Source organism: Cervus canadensis, chromosome 3 (assembly GCF_019320065.1).
Source record: "Cervus canadensis isolate Bull #8, Minnesota chromosome 3, ASM1932006v1, whole genome shotgun sequence".
NCBI classification, from domain to species: domain Eukaryota; kingdom Metazoa; phylum Chordata; class Mammalia; order Artiodactyla; family Cervidae; genus Cervus; species Cervus canadensis.
In genome coordinates this window covers 24,854,616-24,874,408 of record NC_057388.1, presented here as the reverse complement: position 1 = coordinate 24,874,408, position 19,793 = coordinate 24,854,616, and the positions used below count along the sequence as shown (strand labels likewise).

The window sequence follows — 19,793 nt, the reverse complement described above, 5'->3', positions numbered from 1 at the left end:
TTCTGTGTACTGACTCAGCTTTCTCCGCCAGCCCCATAATTCCTTCCTGAACAGACTCAAACCCTTGCCCTCCGCTCCTCTATCTCACTGCCCTGTGGACTCTGCTCTCTCAAGAGACTCCTGTTCTCCCACTTGCAGATGATTCCAAGATGCCACACCCAGACTAACCAACATAGCTGCCTATCTTACTGCAGCCATTCAAAACAACTTAACTCAAATCTCCAATTTCACTGCAGAGTCAACTAAACCAAAACCAAACAAATCCTCCCTCAAAACCGACTTCCCATTTTCAATTTCCCCATTTCTATTACTGCAGTTATTATTCTCCAGAATTCTTAGTCCCAAATTTTAAGTCATCTTTAACTCATCTGTGGCTCCTATATTTAGCCAGTCTCCATATCCTGTGTGTATTAGTCAGGGTTCTCCAGAAAAGCAAAGATTTATGATAAGATATTGGTTCACACCATTTGGGGGCTAGCAAGTCCAAAATCTGCAGAGAGTTGACTGATGTCCCAGTTTGTGTATCAAGGCTAGTTCAGTTCAGTTTAGTTCAGTCGCTCAGTCATGTCTGACTCTTTGCGACCCCATGGACTGCAGCACGCCAGGCCTCCCTGTCCATCACCAACTCCCAGAGTTTACTCAAACTCATGTCCATTGAGTCGGGGATGCCATCCAACCATCTCATCCTCTGTTGTTCCCTTCTCCTCCTGCTTTTAATCTTTTCCAGCATCAGGGTCTTTTCAAATGAGTCAGTTCTTCACATCAGGTGGCCAAAGTATTGGACTTTCAGCTTCAACATCAGTCCTTCCAATGAACACCCAGGACTGATTTCCTTTAGAATGGACTGGCTGTATCTCCTTGCTGTCCAAGGGACTCTCAAGAGTCTTCTCCAACACCACAGTTCAAAAGCATCAATTCTTCAGTGCTCAGCTTTCTTTATAGTCCAACTCCCACATCTATACACGACTACTGGAAAAACCACAGCTTTGACTAGACAGACCTTTGGATAGTAGGGTGATAACAAACCAGCAAGAACCAAGGTGCCAGTGTGAAGGCCATCAGGCAGAAAACTCTCTCATTCTGGGAAGGTGAGACTTTTGTTCTACTCAGGCCTTAACAAGCTGGATGAGGCCCACTCACATTACAAAGGTTCAATCTGCTTTACTCAGTCTACAGATTCAAATTTTAATCTTGCCCAAAAACATACTCAGAGAAACACCCAGAATAATGCTGGATCAAATATACTGACACCCAGTGGCCCAGTCAAATTGATGCAAAAAATTAACCATCACACTATGGTTTTACTCTTCAAAAGTCTCACATTCTTTTCCCATCCTCATTCTCACTACCATTATCTCAGTTCAGGTCCTATGATCTTCTACTGGTTTCCAGCACAAGGATGTAAACCAGCTCCTCCCATTCTTTAGTTCAGAGAGCACCGGGTGCACTAATGGATACAATTATTTCCTAAAATGTTGTTTTCATCATATCATTCTTGTTCTATTCCTTAACTCACAATGGCATCTTACACCAAATATAACCAATTCTTTTCCTTATAATATATTGTTCTATGTAATACAGCCCTACCTGGCTTACTGACCCATTTCTTTCATCACCCTCCTAAATCAGAACCTACATTATAAGTGGCCAACAGTTAAAGTATGTTTTTCACTCATCAGCACCCTTTCTCTACTCAACATACTCTCTTTCTCTGGAAAGTACGGTGCACTCTACTCCACCTAAACCAATCCTCTCTCTCTGTTAAGATTTGTCTCCAGCTTCAACTCCTTTTTGAAGCTTTCCTAATTCTTGTTGTTTAGCTGCTAAGTTGCATCCGACTCTTTTTGACCCCACAGACTGTAGCCCACTGGCTCCTCTGTCCACGGGATTTCCTAGGCAAGAGTACTGGAGTGGGTTGCCATTTCTTCCTCCAAGGGAATCTTCTTGACCCAGGGATCAAACCCACATCGCCTGCACTGGTGGGCAGATTCTTTACCACTGAGTCACCTGGGAAGCCCTATATATATGTACATACATACATACATGCATATATATATATATATACATATATATATACACACACACAATGAAATATTACCAACATATATATATATATAAAATGAGAAATTTACAAAAATGGCAAATATACTACTATAAAGAATCAGAACCCAAGCAAAGAATGGCTGAAAAACAAGAGATTAAATTCAGTAGAAGAATAACTGAATATCAGGTACAGCCTCAGAAGAAAAATGTCTATAATACTGAGAATGCTAAGCCCACAACTTGAGTGGGGCCAAGGAAAACCAGGTATGGTTGAAGATGGAGCCAAGCCACTTCTAACCAAGGGAGCTGAAGTCCATAAAGTATAGGTAAAATTCTGTTTAGTTCCTTACCCATGATCCTAAAAAACAGATTTTCTGTAATTTACTTGGCAATAAATCCAAATGCATCTAGCAACAACAACTGGCCTAGAAAGACATATAGCTGTTTATTGTCTTTATCTCATTTAGCATTAATATCTATGAATTTCACTGCAGAAATATTGTTTTTATTACGAGGAACTATCCCAGATCCCATTGAAGATGACATGACATGTAACACTGAGTAGATGCTCCATACTACACCATTTTTAAATCTTATAAATTCTCAGTTCCAAAACACACCTGGCCCCTAGGATTTTAGATAAGATTCTATCGATCTTAGATTTTGAGATTCCACAGAAAGAACCAGTCAGATATACAAAAGGATCTCTCATCCAAAAAAGGTTTCAGAGTGCATGGAAGATCCATTTAGAATAATTTTATTATATCTTTTCAGTGCCATACACATTCTGTCATCAATCACTTTTGCAACCAGTGGCAAAGTTTCTTAAATTAAATAGTATTAGTTAAAAGCAAAAAAATAACCTGCCAATCATGAACTTTTACCTTTTTCCTCCCCTTATAATGTGAAGAATACCAGAAAAAAGTTGTAAAACAGCATTCTCCTTGCCTTCTATAACCTTAATAGATAGTTTCCTGGAATTGTCTATTCAAATAGAAAATTAATTTCCAAGCACTGCTGGAAATACCGCACTGGCAGGCAAGAAAAACATCAAACACCAGTAGATTAAATAGAAAGTGGAAGAACTAAAAGACACAAAATAGAACTTGCTCAGTAAGGTGGTCATATGAGAAAAGACTTCTGTCTGTTAATATTAATATAGGAATATATCTCTTAAGTGAAGTGGCAATAATCAAGGAAGCTTTGGATCCAGAAAACAACTAGGTGATGATATCATTCAAGAAGTTTTTCTAGTGTTGTATGAAAGAAAAGCTCAACAACTGTCTTGGGGATGAAAGGTCCTCAGACCTGCACAACACATACATGGTTAATCACAGCCACCCAATTCATGTCATATAACCATGGGTTTTTTCTTTTTACTTTAGGGTGATGGAAAAGTTCTGAAGATGGATATTGGTGATAGCTGCTCTGTCTCTTACATTACTAGAGGCTTTAAAGACTGAGAACTTGAAAATCAAAAGAAGTACTCTTCTCTCTCCATCGACAAGATCAGGCTCTGGTGATCCATCCATCTCCCTCCACTGCCCTGAACTTAATGGGTATCCTGCTTTGTACTGACAGCCATCAAGGAAAAGCAGGCTCATGTTGCCATCTGGGCACTGCTCCCTGATGCGTAACTGCCTCAGGAAATGACTTGTGTGGCCAATATTCAACTAATAACCAAACTAAACCAAGTAATTCACTTTGCACAACCATTTTAAAAACAAAAGAAGGAAAGACAGAAAACAGAACACTACCTTCAGGAACTGCCACACAGAAAGGCAAACAAAAAAACAGAAACAGCTTGGGAAGGACAAAATTCCACATGGCATCCAGACAGGGGTCCCCCTTGGTTCTTCTGCCTTGATTCTCCGATCGTCAGAGAAAAATTTTTTAAAAACCTCCATCAGCTCTTAATGTAGAACTGACACTTTGTAAATAGCAACAGGGAGAAAGTTCAATAAAAATCAATGTGTTATGAAAGTAAGATAGAAAAAAAAAATTCTACATGAACTTGATCACTGTATGACTTCCTAATGACTGAAAGGTTGAGTTCAAGATGCCAGAACACTTCCAAATAAAGCATACCAGAGTTCCAAAGTGGCATACTGTGTTATAAAACATGGACCTGTATCTCTATTATCTTTGGCAAACAATTTCAAACTATCTCATACTTTGGTAAATTCAAAGGGTTATCCCACAAGCAAAGTGAGGGATCAATTTGTTGGAATATTTATTTTTCACAGAGGAGAAGGTAAGTGGCTGGCAAAATATCTGCCACAAAGCAAGAGCTCAATAAGTATTTATGAAACTGAACTGAAACAAGTGGTAGAAGCTAATAAAGATTACCTGCATCTGCTGATGAAATCTATCAGGTTATTGTTCCAACTTTCCACCTGATTGAACCTATGAAAAAATAACTGGCCTTGTCAATAAAGAAAGGCTCTTTTTTTTCCCACTGGGCATCACAAGTACCAGCACCCCACAGCCAGCTGCTCAGAGGCTCAGTGAAGACTCATCTCCCCAGAATCAGCTTCTTCGACTTAACTCCTTTTAACAAAAACACAGAAATTTTAAATTATAAGGCAGGGAATGTAGAGGATGCATGGGTGATCAAAAAAATTCTAATGAGAGAGAGACCTGTTGATAGACAAGCTACCTCAAGAAGACCCACTCAAAAAAACTGGGAGTCAGTCTCTTTCAGTTTCCTCATCTGAAAAATGGGAAGACTCAATCAATTGCTTTCAAGCTTCTACAAGTGCTACTCATACTAAAAAAGACATTTCATATTAAATGCAGAATATTTATACATATAGAGAAATGTGCTTATTTATACACATATAGAAATTAACCCTTAAATCTTCCAAAGTGGATGCACTCTGGTATGGTGTCATGTGTTTTATCCTATCTCACTGTTTAACTGTGACCACTCAGTGGATCTCAAGGCTCACTAATAGTTCATTACATGATGTTTGGAAAACACTGGACTAGATGATTTCTTTCCAGCTTATTAAATGGAAAACCATGATTTTTACTTAGAAGCAATTAAAAAATATCTACCACTCCCAAATACTAGTTCCTCAATGAACTTTCCAAAGCCAATTCCCGAGTGAAATGATATAATCTCTACAAATCTTTGCCTTCCCTTCTTCTTCACAGTAAACACTCATGATCCTTTCCACTCAAAAAGCTTTAAAAGTGATTTTTTCAGGGTGCATGAATATCACCAAGCCTGACAGCAGAAGCAAGCAACAGGGATTCTGCAATAAAAAATTAAACACCTACCAAAGGCACTCCCTTTTACTCACAAAGAAGTGAGTAAAGAATCTTTGTAAGCCATCAGGCAACAGCTAAAGAAGCCAAAAGCCAAAATAATACTCATGGAGTGGAAGCAAACCACATTGATCTTGATTTTAATTACATAAAATATATTTCAAAGTAGTTGCATTCTCCCTTCCAAATTATAGAATTTGTTCCCTCACATAAGGATATTTTGACTTTCTATAATAGCATCTATTGTCACTTTTGTAGATTTTCTTAAATGGCTGCCTTCTGCCACAGCACCCCCACCTCATCCCACCACCTTTCCACCATCTTTAGTAATGTCCCAAACTAGCGGGTGTGCAGGAATATCTGGTGAAAAACGAGCTTGCTTTGAGTAAAATAATCTTCTCAATCACAATTGGAGTTTTCTCAGTATATAGGTGGGAAAAAGCCTTGTTTACATCTCATCATAGCTTAAAATCCACCTAAAATATTATCTGATCAAAGGCATTACAATCTTGACATGGAAAACTAACAGTATCATTTGTGCTTGTCAATTATTTCAAAACGCTTTATTATAAATCTTCTCTTGGTTCCTAAGTCTACAGGGCAAAGAAGAAATATGTTTTTTATAATAACTTATAAATTATACGTATATTTTTATAATTTATAGTAAATTATAAAAATAAATATTTTAATTTATATTATAGTTTTTAGTTTAGAAAATAAAATGTAAAGGATCCAAGTTTTAAGTTTAAAAAGCACTTCAATTGATAAATATCAGAGAAATATTAATGTCAAAAAATTAGGTCCATTGTAATCCTATAATCAAAGCATTCTGTGTATTTTCCAAACTTGGCAAGACATATTTTTATTTTTAATTTTTGAACTACAAATACTGGAGGGAAAACAAACACCATTAATTTCCTCTTCAGTCACTAGTTGTCTGTGCCATGTGTTTTTATCACTTCCTGCCACAAGGAAATATATTTGGAACAAAGAAAGATAGTCAAAGGAGAGTTCTCTAGGTTAGTCTAAAAATTTTCTTTTAGGAATTGAGAGTGTAAACATATTTCAATAATAGCACTGGATGATAAAATTACTCAGAAAACCTCACATTTCTTTATTACATGACTTCATCAAATGCTCAAAAAGGTTTGTAAAGATTATTTGGTAAAGAAACTAAGCAGGTTAAGTTAGGTAACACTTTTTCGTCCACACAGCTAATAAAAAGCAGAGGCAGAACTTAAATTCCTTCCATTTCATACCCAATCTCACAGTAGACACACAGTTTCTCCTATAAGCCTTTTGATCAAGTTGTAAGTTTTTACTTTACCCTATTTGTCCAAACCATCATGGTTTTTTGTGTATGTGTGGTGGGGAAAGTGATCAAAAGAGGTTGCAAATGATGATAAGAACACGAGGACTAATTTATCATTTTATAGCTAAGTTGTATTCAACAGTGATTTATTCAGTCCTAGGTATCAAGTAGTACATTAAATATTGGAATCCTAAACAAAAATATAAATTATAGAACATAATCCTAAGAGTTAGTAAGAAATTTAGTAAAAACCTATCTTACTCTGCTCAAGCAGCTATAAAAAAATACCATGGCCTGTGTGTTTTAAAGCAACTGATAAAGGATTAATCTCCAAAATGCACAAGCAGCTCAAATAGCTCAATATCAGAAAAACAAACAACTCAATCAAAAAGTGTGCAGAAGACCTAAATGGATATTTCTCCAAAGAAGACATATAGATGGCCAGTAAACATATGAAAAAATGCTCAACATCTCTCATCACTAGAGAAATGCAAATCAAAAATACAATACTGTATCACCTCATATCAGTCAGGATGGCCATCATCAAAAAAATCTACAATTAATGCTGGAGAGGACGTGGAGAAAAGGAGAAAGGAGAAAGCCCTCCTGCCCTGTTGGTGGGAATGTAAGTTGATACAGCCACTATGGAGAACAATGTGGAGATTTCTTAAAAAACAGGAAGAAAACTACCATATGACCCAGCAATCCCACTCCTGGAAAATAGCCTGAGAAAACTATAATTCGAAAAGACACATGCATCCCAATATTCACTGCAGCACCACTGACAATAGCTAGGACATGGAAGCACCTAAATGCCCAACAACAGATGAATGGCTAAAGAAGATGTGATATATACATACAACAGAATATGACTCAGCCATAACAGGAATGAATTTAAGTCTGCTGTAGTGAGGCAAATGAACCTAGAGCCTGTTATACAGAGTGAAGCCAGTCAGAAAGATAAAAAAAATACATTGTATATTAACACACATATATGGAATCCAGAAAAATATTACTGATGAACCTATTTATAGGGAAGAATTGGAGATGCAGACATAGAGAATGGAACTGTGGAAACAGCAGGGGAAGCAGAGGGTAAGACGAATTGAGAAACTACCACTGACATCTCTACACTATCACTTGTGAAATGGTCACTAGCGGGAAGCTGCTGTTTAACAAAGGGAGCCCAGCCTGGTGCTCTAAGACAACCTAGAGAGATGGGATGAGAGGAAGGCGGGAGGCTCAAGAGGGAGGGGAGATATACATATATATATAATTATGAAAGATCTGTATTGTTGTACAACAAAAACCAATACAGCACTTGAAGCAATTCAGTTCAGGTCAATCGCTCAGTAGTGTCCTATTCTTTGAGACCCAATGAACCGTAGCACGTCAGGCCTCCCTGTCCATCACCAACTCCCAGAGTTTAGCCAACTCATGTCCGTTGAGTCAGGGATGCCATCCAACCATCTCATCCTCTGTCGTCCCCTTCTCCTCTTGCCCTCAATCTTTCCCAGCATCAGGGTCTTTTCACATGAGTCAGCTCTTTGCATCAGTATCTTCCCATCAGTATGGCCAAAGTATTAGAGGTTCAGCTTCAACATCAGTCCTTCCAATGAACACCCAGGACTGATCTCCTTTAGGATGGACTGGTTGGATCTCCTTGCAGTCCAAGGGACTCTCAAGAGTCTTCTCCAACACCACAGTTCAAAAGCATCAATTCTTCGGTGCTCAGCTTTCTTTATAGTCCAACTCTCACATCCATACATGACTACTGGAAAAACCATAGCCTTGACTAGACGGAACTTTGTTGGCAAAGTAATGTCTCTGCTTTTTAATATGCTAGCTAGGTTGGTCATAACTTTCCTTCCAAGGAGCAAGCATTTTTTAATTTCATGGCTGCAGTCACCATCTGCAGTGATCTTGGAGCCCAGAAAAATGAAGTCAGCCACTGTTTCCACTGTTTCCCCATCTATTTGCCATAAAGTGATGGGACCGGATGCCATGATCTTAGTTTCCTGAATGTTGAGCTTTAAGCCAACTTTTTCACTCTCCTCTTTCACTTTTATCAAGAGGCTCTTTAGTTCTTCGTCACTTTCTGCCATAGGGTGGTGTCATCTGCATATCTGAGGTTATTGATATTTCTCCCAGCAATCTTGATTCTACCTTGTACTTCTTCCAGCCCAGCATTTCTCATGATGTACTCTGCATATAAGTTAAATAAGCAGGGTGACAATATACAGCCTTGATGTACTCTTTTTCCTATTTGGAACCAGTCTGTTGTTCCATGTCCAGTTTTAACTACTGCTTCCTGACCTGCATACAGGTTTCTCAAGAGGCAGGTCAGGTGGTCTGATATTCCTATCTCTTGAAAAATTTTCCACAGTTTGTTGTGATCCACACAGTCAAAGGCTTTGGCATAGTCAATAAAGCAGAAATAGATGTTTGTCTGGAACTCTCTTGCTTTTTCGATGATTCAGTAGATGTTGGCAATTTGATCTCTGGTTCCTCTGCCTCCTCTAAAACCAGCTTGAACATCTGGAAGTTCACAGTTCACGTATTGCTGAAGCCTGGTTTGGAGAATTTTGAGCATTACTTTACTAGCGTGTGAGATGAGTGTAATTGTGCAGGAGTTTGAGCATTCTTTGGCATTGCCTTTCTTTGGGACTGGAATGAAAACTGATCTTTTCCAGTTTTCCAAACTTGTTGACATATTGAGTGCAGTACTTTCACAGCATTATCTTTTAGGATTTGAAATAGCTCAACTGGAATTCCATCACCTCTACAAACTTTGTTCATAGTGATGGTTTCTAAGGCCCAATTGACATCTCATTACAGGATGTTTGGCTCTAAGTGAGTGATCACATTATCGTGATTATCTGGGTTGTGAAGATCTTTTTTGTACAGTTCTTCTGTGTATTCTTGCCACTTGTTCTTAATATCTTCTGCTTCTGTCAGGTCCATACCATTTCTGTCCTTTAATGAGCCCATCTTTGCATGAAATGTTCCCTTGGTATCTCTAATTTTCTTGAGGAGATCTCTAGTCTTTCCCATTCTATTGTTTTCTTCTATTTATTTGCATTGATCACTGAAGAAGGCTTTCATCTCTCCTTGCTATTCTTTGGGACTCTGCATTCAAATGGGAATATCTTTCCTTTTCTCCTTTGCTTTTTGCTTCTCTTCTTTTCACAGCTATTTGTAAGGCCTCCTCAGGCAGCCTTTTTTTTTTTTGCTTTTCTTTTTCTTGGGGATGGTCTTAATCCCTGTCTCCTGTACAATGTCAAGAACCTCCATCTATAGTTCATCAGATACTCTGTCTATCAGATCTAGTCCTTTAAATCTTTCTCTCTTCCACTGTGTAATCATAAGGGATTTGACTTAGATCATACGTGAATGGTCTAGTGGGTTTCCCCACTTTCTTCAATTTATGTCTGAATTTGTCAATAAGGTGTTCATGATCTGAGCCACAGTCAGCTCTGTCTTGTTTTTGCTGACTGTATGGAGCTTCTCCATCTTTGGCTGCAAAGAATATAATCAATCTGACTTCAGTATTGACCATCTGGTGATGTGCATGTGTAGAGTCTTCTCCTGTGTTGTTGGAAGAGGGTGTTTGCTATGACCAGTGCATTCTCTTGGCAAAACTCTATTAGCCTTTGCCCCACTTCACTCTATACTCTAAGGCCAAATTTGCCTGTTACTCCAGGTGTTTCTTGACTTCCTACTTTTTGCATTCCAGTCCCCTATAATGAAAAGGACATCTTTTTTGGGTGTTAGTTCTTAAAGGTCTTGTAGGTCTTCACAGAACCGTTCAGCTTCTTCAGCGTTACTGGTCGGGGCATAAACTTGTATTACTGTGATATTGAATGGTTTGCCTTGGAAAGCAATTATCTTTCAATTTAAAAAAAAATACAAATTCATTTATCACAATCTAAGATCAAGCTGTTGGCAGATTTGGTGTCTCGTGAGGGCTCTTTTCCTGGTTTTTCAGATGTGCCTTCTGGCTGTGTGTTCACATAGGCCTTTCTCGGGTACATGTTCATGGAGAGAGAAATCTTTCTCTTCTTCCTCTTATAAGGGACTAATCTCATCACGAGGGTCTATCTTTATGACCTAATCTAAACCTAATTATCTCCAAATTGAAGTGAAAGTGTTAGTCATTCAGTCCTATCTAACTGTAGTCTGGCAGGTTCCTCTGTCCATGGGATTCTCCAGGCAAGAATACTGAAGTGGGTTGCCATTTCCTTCTCCAGGGGATCTTCCCATCACACTGGGAGCCAGGGCTTCACATATGGATTTTTAATATAAGAACTTTCATATGTGAATAAGTTTCAACATATGAATTTTAGCCCGTAACAGGAACCCAACAGGTAAACAAATAATTATAATTAAGTTTAATACAAACTAATTTAATTCCAAAAATAGCACTTAATTGTGTTCAACAAATATTTATTAATAGCCAGTGAAAGGAAAGTAAATTTTTGACAGTGGGCAAATATCAATAAGATAGATAATATTCTCCATGTTATACAAAATGAGGAAACATGCTCTGAGATGATAATTTGTCTAAGATCTAAAAGTGAGGGAGACTGGATTTACATGTGAATCTACCTAACGTCAGGGCTTCCCAGGTGGTGCTAGTGGTAAAGAACTTGCCTGCTAATGCAGAAGACTTAGGAGATGCCAGTTTGATCTCTGGGTCAGGAAGATTCCCTGGAGGAGGGCAATGCAACCCACTCCAGTATTCTTGCCTGGAGGATCCCATGGACAGAGGAGCCTGGCAGTGTACAGTCCATTGGGTCACAAAGAGTTGGATACAACTGAAGCGACTTAACACACATGCACTACCTAACATTAAAATCTAGCCATTTTCCACTGGAACAGGAGAGCTATAACCAAGGACAACAGCCTCTCCCACTGCCTCTCCTAGGGTGTGCATAGCATGGCCTTCCCTACCAAGAAAGAGGATAGCCTCAAAAGCCAGGTGCAAACACACATAGCACATACAATCTCTCTCTGTGTAAGAGGTAACTAAAGCTTGGATCGGATGCTGATACAATAAAAGCAGGTCAGGGAATGAATTAAGAGCACATATCCTAGACCAGTTTGTCTCACCTTGAAAAAGAGAACCTTCCTCCCAGGATGATAGCAGATCCATCAATTTCATTGCTAAACATACTATGACTATAATTCTCAAAAAAAAAAAAAATTTTCATAATGCTGAGTAGAGAATAAAAATGGATTCATATTTTAAATATTAAATCAATATGAAAAAAAGTATTTTAGTGTTGAAGCAAACAAAGCCAGGATAGCAACACTGATCCATTCATCTTTCTTCAGCTCTAAAACAGTCAGTGTTATTCAGGAAATATAAAGCTGCAGCAAAACTTTAAGGGTATACATCTGTTCTAGCACTGTGCACAGTAGGTTTTTAATAAATGTGCTGTGGATGAATGGATGGACGAAAGGCTAGATGCAGAAAAGAATGAATTAGTATTCACATTACTTTATCATTTTTGGAATATATTATTAAATGTCTTATTTTACTTAGGAATTTAAAATTATTTCTTCACCGTTCAATTAAACATCTATCTGTATTTAGTTCTAAGCCTAAATTGTATGATAGTCAAAGGGTCTAAATTTTACCTTTTTAGAAACAAAACAACTACACACTATAATTTTACTTGCAATCTTTAAGATCTGAGGTTCATAAAAATACTACATTTAAAAGGAATTTTGGGAAAACAAATTACTGAGAAGAAAAAAATTTGTGTATATATGATATGACAGTAGAAGAGATGTTAAGAGCTAGGTAAATTTGCTGATTAGTGGTGCAAATTGGAAAGGATAAAAGAAAAAGAGGAAAGCAAAGATCTTATTTCAATGTACTATTTAACAGTCATTTCAGTGATAATACAGAGAGTTTCACACAACAATGACTACTCCATTGTACTTTCTGGTCATTATCTGTCTCTTATTTCATAATCTTATTTTGTAAAACTTCTATCTTGCAGTATTGCTGGTCTTTTTATAATCCAGCTTAAATCATTTTGGGGGAAAAACAAGTCATACACATAAACATGTGTGCATCTTAGGTCAATGTCTGTCTGACAGTCTCTGTCTCTTTGTGTGTCTCTCTTTCCTTCTCTCTCTCTAAATTCTATATATATTATATAGAGATGATACAATTCTTATGCTAGCTAAATATTTATTTACAAGTTAAACTCTTTTATGTATTTCATATTGCAGTCACAAAATGTCTCATGCTCATATAGATGTGAGAAAATCATCTCTTTGGAAAATTCACTTTAATTAATGAGTCTTTGGGTTTTTCAGCACTTGGTGTGCACCTTAGTGATGTGTGTGAAAGAGTGGACAGGAGAACTCAGGTATGACTAAGTCTCATAACGTCAGGTGGTCCTGGCTGATTTCCTTAACGCACAGTGCTGGCAGGCACATCTGGGTGGTCACAGCTGTGTACCTCTGCTCTGAACCTCTCCAAGGACCACCAAGCCTTAGAGCACCCCACAAAGTATTGCAAATTCCTGAGACTATTGGTTAAGTAGGTTCAAATAGCGCCAGGGAACTTGTGTTTTAGTAAGCCTTCAGGGCTTCTTATCAGACAAGCTTGTAAAAGAACAGACATCATGCATGCGAAGGAGCACACTGAGGGAGAAGGCTGGAAACGTGGTCCGCCCTACACACTGAACACCAGGAGCAGCTCATGAGCGCTGGCGATTTCTGTAGACCGTGGCAAGCCATGGAAGTTTCATGAGAAATGAAGCAGTCAGATTGGTTCTTTGTAGGAGTCACTAGGCAGTATTGTGCAATTAGGTTAAATGGAGCAGAGACCAAAAACAGACTGTGTGGAAGACTACTATAATAGTTGTGGCAAAAAGTAGTAAATGCTAAAAATTAGCAACAAAAATGGAAGAGAGAGTCAATCAAGACTGAAGCCAATCTTATGTGGAGCAGAGCAGAGTAAGAGTATCAAAAATGGCACCATTGCTTTAAACACAGGTGGCTAAGAAGACATCTGTAACGGTCATAGTAAGAAAGAAGGTTAAAAGGTTTTAGATCAGGTGAAGTATGAGCAAATGAATTAATAAATGAGTGGTCAAAAGAAAGACCATTTTCTGGGAGAGGAAATTGAGGTTTTACCCCATTTCTACCATCTCCTTGCTAATAGATACTAGATAGTCTCTTCAATGCTCTGAACCTCAGTACCCTCGTTTACAGTAAAAAAAAAAAACCATTTTGTGAGTAAAACCTATTTTGTAGGACTCCTGTGAAGATGAAAAGATATTATATGAAACACATGATTTACGTTATTGCTGTTGTCTAGTCACCCAGTCATGTCCAACTCCTTATGACCCCATGGACTGCAGCACACCAGGCCTCTCTCTGTGTCACCATCTCCCGAAGCTTGCCCAAGTTCATGTCCATCGCATCAGTGACGCCATCCAGTCATCTCATCCTCTGACGTCCTCTTCTCCTTCTGCCCTCAATCTTTCTGAGATCAGAGACTTTTCCAATGAATCAGCTGTTCGCATCAGATGACCAAAATAGTGGAGCTTCAGCATCAGTCCTTCCAATGAGTATTCAGGGTTGGTTTCCCTTAAGATTGACTGAGTTGATCTCCTTGCTATCCAAGGAACTTTCAGGAGTCTTCTCCAGCATCAGAGTTTGAAGGCATCAATTCTTTGATGTTCTGCCTTCTTTTCAGTCCAGCTATCACAACCATACGTGGAGCACTGGGAAGACCATAGCCTTGACTATACGGACCTTTGTTGCTAGAGTGGTATCTCTGCTTTTCAATATACTGTCTAGGTTTGTCATAGCCTTCATGCCAAGAAGCAATCGCCTTCTGATTTCATGGCTACAGTCACCATCCACTGTGATTTTAGAACCCAAGAAGAGGGAACCAGCCACTACTTCCACCTTTTCCCCCTTCTATTTGCAAAGCAGTAATGGGGCTGGATGCCATGATCTTAGCTCTTCTTTTTTTTAATATTTAGTTTTAAGCTGGCTCTTTCACTCTCCTCCTTCACCCTCATCAAGAGGCTCTAAAGAGTTCCTCCTCGCTTTCTGCCATTAGGGTGTATCATTCACATATCTGAGGTTGTTGATATTTCTCGTGCCTATCTCAATTCTAGCTTGTAACTCATCCAGCCTGGCATTTGTAATGATATGCTCAGCGTATAGGGTGACAGCAAACAGGGCGACAGCAGACAGCCCTGTCGTACTCTTTTCTCAATCTTGAACCAATCAGTTGTTCCATACATGGTTCTAATTGTTGCTTCTTGACCAACATATAGGTACCTCAGGAGACAGGTAAGATGGTCCAGTATTTCCCTCTAAGAGCATTCCACAGTTTGTTATGATCCAGTCAAAGACTTTAGTGTAGCCAGTGAAACAGGTAGACATTTTTCTAGAACTCCCTTGATTTCTCTATGATCCAGCGAATGTTGGCAATTTGCTCTCTTGTTCCTCTTCCTTTTCTAAATCAAGCTTGGACATCTGGAAGTTCTTGGTTCACATAATGCTGAAGCCTAGCATGCAAGATTTTAAGCGTGAGCTCACATGATTCACACTTAAAAGACAATTTCATATTTTCCTGCTTTTATTTTCCCTTTTACTTTCAATGAGTTAAAACCATTCCAGGCACACAGTAGGCACTGAATATATACTTGTTGAATAAGTGAATTACTGCTACTATTAGCAATTCTACTGAAGACTGAGAAAAGATCATGGGATCTGCCCATTAGACAGTAATTGGTGCACTGCGTAAATGCCTAGGGGTTTTGAACACTTGGAGGAAACTGTTCCTTACAAAGCCAGTCAAAGGGTTTGGGTGAGGACATTCTAAATCAAGTAGCATTGTAGTGTACAGAGTGTCTTCAGGTTTCATTGGTTGTTTTTTTTATTCTGAGTGTTAAAGATAACAGCTTCCAGCTAGAAGATAAAAATCTGTTTTATTGACTTTAATAGTTTTTAAAATTTGCTTTATTCAGAGTTTTTACAGTGTATTACCCCTTCATGTATCACTGCCTTGTCGTGGTGAAGGGGCTTGCATAACTCAATGAAGCTATTAGCCATGCCATGTAGGGCCACCCAAGACAGACAGGTCATAGTGGAAAGTTCTAACAAAATGTGATCCACCGGAGGAGGGAATGGCAAACCACTCCAATATACTAACCCTGAGAACCCCATGAACTGTATAAAAAGGCAGAAAGATATGACACCGAAAAATGAGACCCCCAGGTCAGAAGGTGTCCAATATACTACTGGGGAAAAGTGGAAGACACAACTATTAATAGCTCTAGAAAGAATGAAGCAGCTTGGCCAAACCAGAAACAACGATCAGTTGTGGATATGTCTGGTGATGAAAGTAAAATTTGATGCTGTAAAAGGCAGTGTTGCACAAGAAGCTGGAACGTTAGATCCACGAATCAAGGTAAACTGCACATGGTCAAGCAGGAGATGGAAGAGTAAACACGAACATCTTAGGAATAGTGAACTAAAACGGACAGGAATGGGTGAATTTAATTCAGATGACCATCAACACAGTATATTATCCCATTCAATCTTCAGTCCCTTGAGTTAAGGAATTTGGTTACTACTACTCCATTTTGTTCAGTCATTAAGCCGTGTCCAACTTTTGTGATCCCATGGACTGCAGCACACCAGGCTCCTCTGTCCTTCACTGTCTCCCAGAGTTGGCTCAAATGCATGTCCACTGAGTTGGTGATGCTATCTAACCATCTCATCCTCAGCCATCCGCTTCTCCTTTTGCCTTCAATCTCTCCCAGCATCAGAGTCTTTTCCAATGAGTCACCTCTTCGCATCAGGTGACCAAAGTATTAGAACTTCAGTTTCAGCAACAGTTCTTCCAATGAATATTCAGGGTTGAGTTCCTTTAGGACTGACTGATTTGACCTCCTTGTAGTCCAAGGGACTTTACATGACTACTGGAAAAATCATAGCTTTGACCATACTGACCTTTCTTGCAAAGTGATCATTAAAGATGCACAAACAGAGATTCAGAGTTGAGTGACCTTTTATGGCATGAGTTCAATGGCATAAGTTCATAAGTTATATCCTGAGGTCTTTGCGAAGTTTTGAGAATACTGTTCTTTCCTCAAAATCCAACTTGCACCAGAGAACATCCATCCTCCTGCCAGTCCAGTGCCAGTGGCAGACGCTAATAGTTCACCTGCTCCCTGTTAGCTGCCACAGAAAAATCTGCCATTCTCTTGGGAAATAATCCGGACAGTCTTCTTTGAAAGCTTTCCTGTAAAGAAGGTGCAAGCTTTAACTTCTGGTCTCAACCCACTGGTTAAACAGAAAAATTCATCTCCATAATGGTATACTATAACTTTGTACCACTGCCTGTGGTGTTGGGCTGCTTGAATTTACATCATAGTTTTACCCCTAACTACATGCACACTAGAATAGTAATGCTCAAAATTCTCCAAGCCAGGCTTCAGCAATATGTGAACTGTGAACTTCCAGATGTTCAAGTTGGTTTTAGAAAAGGCAGAGGAAAAAAAAGAAAATAAAAGGCAGAGGAACCAGAGATCAAATTGCCAACATCTACTGAATCATCAAAAAAGCAAGAGAGTTCCAGACAAACATCTATTTCTGCTTTATTGACTATGCCAAAGCCTTTGACTGTGTGGATCACAACAAACTGTGGAAAATTCTTCAAGAGATGGGAATATCAGACCACCTGACTGGCCTCTTGAGAAACCTGTATGCAGGTCAGGAAGCAGTAGTTAAAACTGGACATGGAACAACAGACTGGTTCCAAATAGGAAAAAGAGTACGTCAAGGCTGTATATTGTCACCCTGCTTATTTAACTTATATGCAGAGTACATCATGAGAAATGCTGGGCTGGAAGAAGTACAAGGTAGAATCAAGATTGCTGGGAGAAATATCAATAACTTCAGATATGCAGATGACACCACCCTTATGGCAGAAAGTGAAGAAGAACTAAAGAACTTCTTGATGAAAGAGGAGAGTGAAAAAGTTGGCTTAAAGCTCAACATTCAGGAAACTAAGATCATGGCATCCGGTCCCATCACTTTATGGCAAATAGATGGGGAAACAGTGGAAACAGTGGCTGACTTCATTTTTCTGGGCTCCAAGATCACTGCAGATGGTGACTGCAGCCATGAAATTAAAAAATGCTTGCTCCTTGGAAGGAAAGTTATGACCAACCTAGCTAGCATATTAAAAAGCAGAGACATTACTTTGCCAACAAAGTTCCGTCTAGTCAAGGCTATGGTTTTTCCAGTAGTCATGTATGGATGTGAGAGTTGGACTATAAAGAAAGCTGAGCACCGAAGAATTGATGCTTTTGAACTGTGGTGTTGGAGAAGACTCTTGAGAGTCCCTTGGACTGCAAGGAGATCCAACCAGTCCATCCTAAAGGAGATCAGTCCTGGGTGTTCATTGGAAGGACTGATGCTGAAGCTGAAACTCCAATACTTTGGTCATATTGATGGGAAGATACTGATGCAAAGAGCTGACTCATGTGAAAAGACCCTGATGCTGGGAAAGATTGAGGGCAAGAGGAGAAGGGGACGACAGAGGATGAGATGGTTGGATGGCATCCCCGACTCAATGGACATGAGTTTGAGTAAACTCTGGGAGCTGGTGATGGACAGGGAGGCCTGGCTTGCTGCAGTTCTTGGGGTCACAAAGAGTCATACACGACTGAGCGACTGAAGTAAGTGAGTGAGATGCACAACCTTGGACATGTTATTCATGTCTCTGAGACTAGTTTCTCATCTTCGAAACGGGGAATTTAGAAATTTGCACCTACTCTATAAGCTTTTCACTATGATTAAATGAGGTACCACATAAATAGCACTTGGCACATTAGAACTTAAAATATAATGAACACTCAGTACATAGTCATTACTATTCAGCAATGCATGATATCCCAGTCTGATAGAGGAAGCAACCCAGGTCCAGAACGATCGAGACACTGCATATAGAGACCAATCATCACTTTGTAACAGTAACCATGCTTTCATTATAGGGAAAAAACACTCAAAATAATGACTGAAGTTTTCACTGAATGCAAGTGTCACATTCACTCCACTGATTCTGAATTATTTATTTGTAAGTCAATATACATTTTAAGTTTATAAATTGGAATGATGGGGCAGAACACTAGACTCATAGTTGAGATTCAACAATCTTAAACATAAGAAAATAAGGGAGTTCATAAACACACAGGGAAAAAAGACCTTTTTAAAACATACAAATACGTATTCTCACATATCCTCGTAACAATATATAAATCAGATCAATTTGTCTCCTTCCAAAATAGAACTACAAGTTTAATTTTCATAACTAAATAGACAGTATTTCCTTTTTTAGAAAGTACATGTCACCTCCTAAATGTAAGAATTTTCTATTTATATACTCTCTCCTGCTCTTTTGTTTCTTTTAATAGTAGTTCTCAACATTAGTTGAGAATTTCAGGTTTTCTTTTGTTTTTTTAAGCTCTACAGATGATTAAACACAAAGCTCAAATTGAGAATCACTAGCTTACCAAATGTCTTTCAAACAAGTGATGGACATCTTTGCCTTGACTGCTATCTGTAAACAGTTTTTGTGTTTTTTTTTTTTTTACTACAAATCATCCTTTGGCTTACTCTTGAAAGTCAATCTTGCCTTTCAAAGCAAGTTAGTTTTATTTCCCTTGATACTAAACACTTTTGTGAGAGTTCCATTCCCTTAATTTGCCTAATAAAGTTAGGTGGGATAAGTTATGTAAAAAGACCACACAATACCCAGCATTCAATTATAGTACTGGAAAAAAAGAAGGACATACAGGATATAGTTTAGAGCTCTGCAGCATTTTTTAAGAAGTTAGGTATGATGTTAGTATTTGAGTTGAAATTATAAATGAATGAGGAAAATACTATGATTTCTTGAAAACTGACACAAGAAATAAACCTGTATGATGTTAAAATATTTGATACAACCATAAAGTTATTTTGAAATTTTTTATATTCAATATATGAAACCTTCAAGTGAACATATTAGATTCCGACATCAATCCTAAAGGAAATCTGTCCTGAATATTCATTGGAAGGACTGATGCTGAAGCTGAAAGCCCAATACTTTGGCGACCTGATGTGAAGAACT

General features: G+C 38.6%; 1 protein-coding gene and 1 pseudogene across 7 annotated transcripts in view; one reads left to right on the top strand and one right to left on the bottom strand.

The window, feature by feature from the left end:
• The window catches only part of HDAC9 (histone deacetylase 9), a 980,387-nt gene that overhangs the window by 863,789 nt on the left and 96,805 nt on the right, over nt 1-19,793 (bottom strand). The gene's annotated exons all lie outside the window — the stretch shown is intronic.
• Nucleotides 3,297-3,414, top strand: LOC122439019 (annotated as a pseudogene).